Consider the following 7,500-nt stretch of genomic DNA (forward strand, 5'->3'; position numbering starts at 1 on the left):
ATCTTGCATATCATGAAAAAGGGCAAATGAAAGGCAATTGTATTTCCTTCCTATTCCATGCATGTCATACTGATTTTTAGAGCTAGAATTCACTTGGCATGTACTTGCCCACGAGGAAAAAGTGGATGCCGGGCGAGTCGGTAGGACAATAGTGAGGTGACCCTCCCCTACCGACGAGGACCCTGAAGGGGAGCGCATCCCGGCCCGAGAGGGAACTTTGCAAACCCCTCGGGTCTCGGATCCCACGTATTTTCAAGTTTAGGTGCAAGTACAAATCTCAAAGGCATTTGAAATCAGCCTACAGCATGAGAATGGACAGTGGTTCTTATGATATTGACAAATGTATGGTATGGCAAATGTATGAAGACATATGGCTACAGTAAAATGTATACATCCTATGGTAAAGACACTATGGTTCAGTCTGAAAGATTGGAACAGAGTATGTATACATACCCTCATTAAAGATTGCAGTTTACTTTGAGTCAGACAGCCATTTTACTGGTTACTGAGGTCATTTTCAGTATGGGCAGACGTATGAGACTCTCCTACAAGGTTATGAAGTTGGTACATGCTGGATATTGATGGTACAAGCCATTAATTGACTAGAACAGGGTATTCACTGCCTGCAGGAATTTTCAGACAGCAACAGAAAATCCCTTACAGAAATTTCTGTACTCATCCATTTTCTGCATTTGATAGATCAGTGGATAGAGGGCTCTTCAAGCTTTGAACAGAGCCAGAGACCTCGTAATTTGGAGCTCTAGAAGTAGAGTTAATCAAGCTTTTCTACTACAGAAATTCAGGACAGAAATCAACCCATGGCTAGAAATAAGAAGAGAGACCCTGTTTTGGATACTATCAATGAAGAATTGAGGGAATATCAGCAGGATAGGGATGAACATCAACAGGAAAGGGGTGAACATCATGACACTTCTCAAGATGCCATTTATCGAATGCATTATGAGAACGATGAGGTCGATGCAAGCTCCACTCACTCCCCTACCAATCAACCCTTAGAGACGTCTCATATCTCAATGAATTCAAACAGTTTTCAGCAATTGTCAAATGACATAAAGGATATGAAATCAGGTTTCGAGGGTATGAGGTTGGGTATTGACAAGCTTGTAGCACTTCTTGGTGAGAAAATGTTGCCTACAGCTGGTCTTAATATCCCACACCCGCATAGGGCTGAAGAACCACCTAAACCACTTAATCCTAAGGTGGTAGGTCAATTTGAAGTTGGAGAATCATCTAAAGCTAAGGATTTTGCTCATCCCACTTCACTTCAACCACAATTCCATCAACAAAAGGGTCACTTTCAGCCACATGGGCAGGATTTTCAAGAAAGAGTGCAAACAAATTCAAAGCATGATGAAGACATCCATGGATGCAACTCTTTCTACAAGCAATTTTACCCTCAAGCAAATGTTGGTGGTTATGAGCAAGTCCATATTAATTCAACCCCAAACGCTTATGGGCAGCCACATGGACATGTGAATTCAGCCCCAAATGCTTTTGGACAGCCACAACAAAATTTCTCTCCTCAAGTGCAGGCCAATAGGCCAAGTCCCATGTCAAATCATGGTTGGAATCAGCAAAATAATGGGCAGCAACCACCTTTCAATTCACCAATGCATGGACAACCCCCCAATGTGAGCAATACATACTTTCATCCTCAAGGACATTGTTTCCAGCCACAAAGTCATGGTATGCATTATGGACAGCAAACTCCTTATGCACAAGGGCATGGAAATAATGAATATCCTAGGCAAGGACCTTTTGGCAATTCTTTTGGGCCACAAAACCATAGTGGGCAGCAACACCCTAATGGACAACCTCCTCAATACGAGAGAGAGTACAAGGAGAAAATAATTATCTCAAACTTCAAGGGAGAGAATCCTTCACCCACGGAGTTGGAGGAGTGGTTTGACAAGTTAGAGATGTATTTTTCTCTTTACCCAAGGCCCGAGAATGCCAAAGTAAAATTCGCAGCCCTTCATCTAGAAGGCTATGCTCACACTTGGTGGAGATATATGGCGAGGATGGGACATGACTTCTTGTCTTGGGATGCATTGAAAAATGCTATGATTGAAGTCTTTGTTTCCCCTATTGAAAAAGAGAGGTTAGAGAAAAAGTGGTATGCTCTTGAGCAACGTGGTCTCTCGGTTAGAGAATACTCAAATCAGTTTTTGAACCTCTCGATGTATGTTCATGGGGTCTCCGATAGTGCCAAGTTGAATAAATACATATTTGGTTTGGAACCTATTCTTTCTTCTGAAGTTGGAGCCATGAATCCTACATCCCTACAAGCTGCCATTCAATTGGCTGAACGTTATGGGCAGAAATACAAGGGTTTTCAGCCAAAAACAGGGCATTCTTTTCAGCCTACGCAGTTCTCAAGGACATCAGGCCATTATGGGCATGCTAAAACTGATTTTCAGCATATTGGGAAGCCATCAAATACTTACAGCAATACCTACAGCAAGATACCCACTTTTCCTACTGTGTTTGGGTCAAAACAAAGCAGTAATTTCAGGCCTAATGCTGAAAATAGATTTGATGGAAAGAGGACTGATATAAATGCCAAAACTTCAGTCCCTACTCAAGGCAAACATGTATCGAATGATAAGCTCAAAGATATGTATGCTAAAGGTCTATGCTACAAATGTGGAGAGAAATGGTCACCCGATCATAAGTCCAAATGCAAGGCCAAAAATATGAAGATTAGCATGATCATCGAGGATGATTCCGATGGTGAATCTATTGAAGGAAGCTTGGCTCAGCTTGATGTCACAACAACTCAAGAAGAGGCGCATGGAAATGAAGAGAATGTCCATGAAGAGTTCTATGATCCGATGGATGGGTTTCCTTTCGACCCGAGTGGTCATTATTTGGATGATTCATGGACTGATTTACATCCATCGCTATGTGCCATATCAAGTGATGCATGGAGTGGTTCAAGAGGGGATAATACCCTACGCCTTAAAGGTCAAATCAAGGGAAGGACCGCTCATATACTCATAGATACGGGAAGTACACATAGCTTCATTAATGCTAAGTCACTCAATGGGCTGAAATTGAATACACATGAAATGCCTACATCACTCAAAATCCAAGTGGCAAATGGAAATTTTGAGATGAGCAATCAATGCTGTCCAAATGTACCTATCACCTTTTCTCCATTGTGCACTACATCAGTGAGTCTAATTGCATTAGAAATGGGTCCCATTGATATAATACTTGGCTGCAACTGGCTGAAATCTTTGGGCAGATTTACCATGGATCTCAACAACATGGAAATGGAGTTTAAATGGTGCGGACAACAAGTAACACTACATGGAGCTGAAAAGAAAAGAATGGAGATGATCAATCCCAATAAGGTTAAGAAAGAGATAAATGCAAAGGCATGTATGTTCACCATTCTTCTTTCCAAGATTGAAGAGGATCAGCCCTCTTCTCCTACTAACAATATGGACCCATGTCTTTGTAATTTGCTGAAAGAATATGATGATATTTTCCAGCCACCTATCTCTCTTCCTCCCAAAAGAGAAGTGGATCATCCCATTGACTTGTTGCCCAATACAAAGCCCATCAACAAACCACCATATCGCCTCTCCAAAGTGGAAAGAGAAGAGGTAGAACGCCAAGTCAAAGAGCTTTTGGAAATGGGTCTCATTAAGGCAAGCCAATCACCTTTTGCTTCTCCAGTCCTTCTTGTGAAGAAGAAAGATGGCTCCTTTCGAATGTGCATTGATTACCGCGATCTCAACAAGGTCACTATCAAGAATAGGTATCCCATACCTAGAATAGATGATCTCTTAGATGAATTGAAGGATGCCAAGGTATTTTCAAAAATTGACTTGAGATCGGGATATCATCAAATACGCATGAAGGAAGGGGATGAATTCAAAACAGCCTTCAGGACGGAGAGGGGTCTTTATCAGTTTATGGTTATGCCTTTTGGGTTGTCAAATGCTCCAGCCACATTCCAGTCTCTCATGAATAAGATACTTCAGCCATTGCTCTTTAAAACAGTTTTGGTATTCTTTGATGACATTTTGATTTATAGCAAGAATAAAGAAGACCATTTGCAGCATGTAAAAGAGGTCTTTGACATATTGAGGATACACAAACTGTTTGCCAAGGCCACTAAATGCTCTTTTATGACAAAGGAAGTGGAGTACTTGGGTCATATAGTGGGAGAAGATGGAATCAAAGTGGATCCTAAGAAGGTTCAGTGCGTCAAAGAATGGCCTACACCAACCAATGCCACTTCATTAAGAGGGTTCCTTGGTTTGTCATCCTTTTACCGACGGTTTATGAAAAACTATGCTCATATTGCAGCTCCTCTTACTGATCGGCTGAAAAAGGAGGCCTTCTTTTGGGATGAGATCGCGGACAAGAGCTTTAATGAGCTGAAAGAATTGCTTATTTCAGCACCCATACTAGTTTGCCCTGATTTCTCCAAGACTTTTACCATTTATGCAGATGCCAGTGGTAGAGGTTTGGGAGCAGTTTTGGTACAGGAGCATGGCGTCATTGCATTTGAGAGCAGAAAATTTGATGACAAAGAGAGAGAAATGCATGTTTATGAGCAGGAGATGCTTGCTATTTTACATGCAATCAAGAAATGGCACCACTACCTCTATGGGACACACTTCAAAGTCAAAAGCGATCATAGGGTCTTGAGATATTTTCTCTCGCAGCCCAATCTTTCTCCTAAGCAAAAGAGATGGTTGGCTACTTTGCAATCATATGATTTTGAAATATCATACATGGCTGGCAAGGATAATGTGGTGGCTGATGCGTTATCAAGAATGTGGGCATGCAGTCTATCTACTGTGTCTACCATCTATAAGGAGTGGATTGAAGACATTCAAGAGGAATATGTGCTTGATGAGCATGCTGCCCAAATTTTACAGAAATTACAGCAAGGGTGTGATGCTGAATTTCCAAATTTTAAAGTGCATAATGGCCTCTTATGGTTTAAAGGTAAAGTGTACTTGATTCCCAGCAGTAAATTCAAGTTGAAGGTGCTTCAAGAGATGCATTCATCGCCAATGGCTGGTCACTTGGGCCTTTTCAAGACGTTTGATAGAGTTCATCAAAGTTTTTATTGGAAAGGTCTATGGAAAGATGTTAAAGAGTATGTATCTCAATGCTTGGAGTGTCAGCAAAATAAGGATTCCACTCTATTACCAGCTGGCTTACTTCAGCCTTTACCTATACCTACGGGCAAATGGACAGATATTTCCATGGACTTCATAACGGGATTGCCTACTACCAGTCATGGATGGAATAGTATCTATGTGGTAGTTGATAGATTGACCAAATCAGCCCACTTTATCCCAACTAAAGTCCAATATTCAGCAAGACAAGTCGCCGAGCAATTTATGGAAGGTGTGTTCAAACTACATGGTATGCCTATGAGAATAGTATCAGACCGTGATTCGAAGTTTATGGGCAACTTTTGGAAAAGTCTATTCTCTTCTATGGGTACTTTCCTCACTCCTAGCACGGCCTATCATCCTCAGACTGATGGGCAAACGGAGAGAGTCAATCATTGGGTGGAAGTGTACCTTAGGCATTATTGTCATGACACACAAGCTTCATGGGATCGTTGGATCCACCTTGCTGAATTTTGCTATAATAACACGCATCACATGAGCATTGGGATGTCTCCGTTTGAAGCTCTTTATGGGTATAAAGTTCAACTTCCATCAGTTTTATTTCATGAAGACATCAACCCACAAGCAAAGGAAGAGTTGGAAAGAATGGAGTTGCTCATGAGGCAATGCAAGGACAGCATAAGGAAAGCACAAGACGTAATGAAGGTCTATGCTGATGAGAAAAGAAGACATTTAGACTTCAAGGTTGGAGATTGGGTATTTCTCAAAGTGCCCAAGACGCATTATGCTTCACTAAAGGGTGGGAATAACAAGCTTGCTCATAGGTTTTATGGACCATATTTGATTCTAGACAAAATTGGAGAGCTTGCTTATAAACTTCAGCTACCATCCTCCACTAGAATACATGATGTATTCCATATTTCACAGCTGAAGAAGTATGTTGGGCCCGATGTACAAGTATTGGAAGAGTTACCACCATTGGATGAGGCAGGATTGATCATATATGAACCTGAAAGCATTATTGGAAAGAGAGAGAAAGTTCTCAGAAATCGTACTCTCATTGAGTATCTTATTAAGTGGAAGAATTTGCCCATTGAAGAGTCTTCTTGGCAACCATCCACTTATGTCAATAACTTTCCTTGGCTACTACAGGATGATATATGATGCAGTATGCAGTGACTGTGCAGAGACAGCTTGCTGTATGAAATTTCTGCAAACAATAAAACTGTCCTGACTTCATCAAAATTTGATTCTAATATTATGGGGTGATGCTTGGGAGTGTATACTTCGTTTCCACACCTCGTACGCCATATTTGGACCAATATATCAAAAGTTATGGCAGTTTTAGTGAATCAGCCCTGTTTGGACAGCAGCCAGTTTTCTCACAGTTTGGTATGCAAAAGGTCTTCTTTTCATGGACAGTGCTTTCTTATCATTTGGAAGATGAATGGGCATGATTACTATTATTCTTGACTTGGATATAGGCCCTTACTTCTTGGTTTTGAGGACAAAACCATCTTCAGGAAGGGATGGTTTGTCATGAAGGAAAAATGCAACATTAATATTTGCACCTTGGATTAATTCCAGCCTTTGTAAATTTAGCTTTAGCCTATATGTACATGTGTGAACAGCCCTTAAGTTTGGAAGAGGGTTAGAATAAAAGGGACTAGAGGCCAAAGGCAAGACATCTTTTGATCATTCAATAATCTTGGCTTTACCATTTTCTTGGAGTTAGCTTCTTTCCAGCCTATGAAGCACTCAGCCATGGCCGTCATGTATTCTTGAATCTCCAACCATTAATACATGATGAGGATGTCTTGGTGCAATAGATTTGTTAATTCTTTGTTGTAGCTTAGTTAATTTTCAATTTCAGTTAGATTTCATTCCATGGTTGATTGCTTTCATTACACCTCCCAGCAATTTCAAGCACTTTTTAACTCTCTTTTCAAAGTCCTTTTCATCTTTCCCTCCGGGTACTTGTTCGCTATCGGTCTCTTGCCCATATTTAGCCTTGGATGGAATTTACCACCCACTTAGGGCTGCATTCCCAAACAGCCCGACTCGTCGACGGCGCCTCATGGAGCGACAGGGTCCGAGCTCGACGGGGCTCTCACCCTCTCTGACGCCCCTTTCCAGGGGGACTTGGGCTCGGTCCGCCGCAGAGGACGCCTCTCCAGACTACAATTCGAACGGCGAAGCCGTGCGATTTCCAAGCTGGGCTCTTTCCGGTTCGCTCGCAGCTACTAGGGAAATCCTGGTTAGTTTCTTTTCCTCCGCTTAGTGATATGCTTAAACTCAGCGGGTAGCCTTGCCTGATTTGAGGTCCGAGTTGCGTTTCGGGTCGCCGAGGGCAAGCCCCGGCTCCGAAGAG

General features: G+C 41.8%; 1 pseudogene; it reads right to left on the bottom strand.

The window, feature by feature from the left end:
- LOC148042168 (25S ribosomal RNA) overlaps positions 1–7,455 on the bottom strand; it is a 12,191-nt pseudogene extending 4,736 nt beyond the window's left edge.
- Positions 7,456–7,500: the final 45 nt, after the last annotated feature.

This window comes from Lygodium microphyllum, chromosome 1, assembly GCF_053477565.2.
Source record: "Lygodium microphyllum isolate KBCC chromosome 1, Lygodium_microphyllum_v1.1.10, whole genome shotgun sequence".
Taxonomy (NCBI): domain Eukaryota; kingdom Viridiplantae; phylum Streptophyta; class Polypodiopsida; order Schizaeales; family Lygodiaceae; genus Lygodium; species Lygodium microphyllum.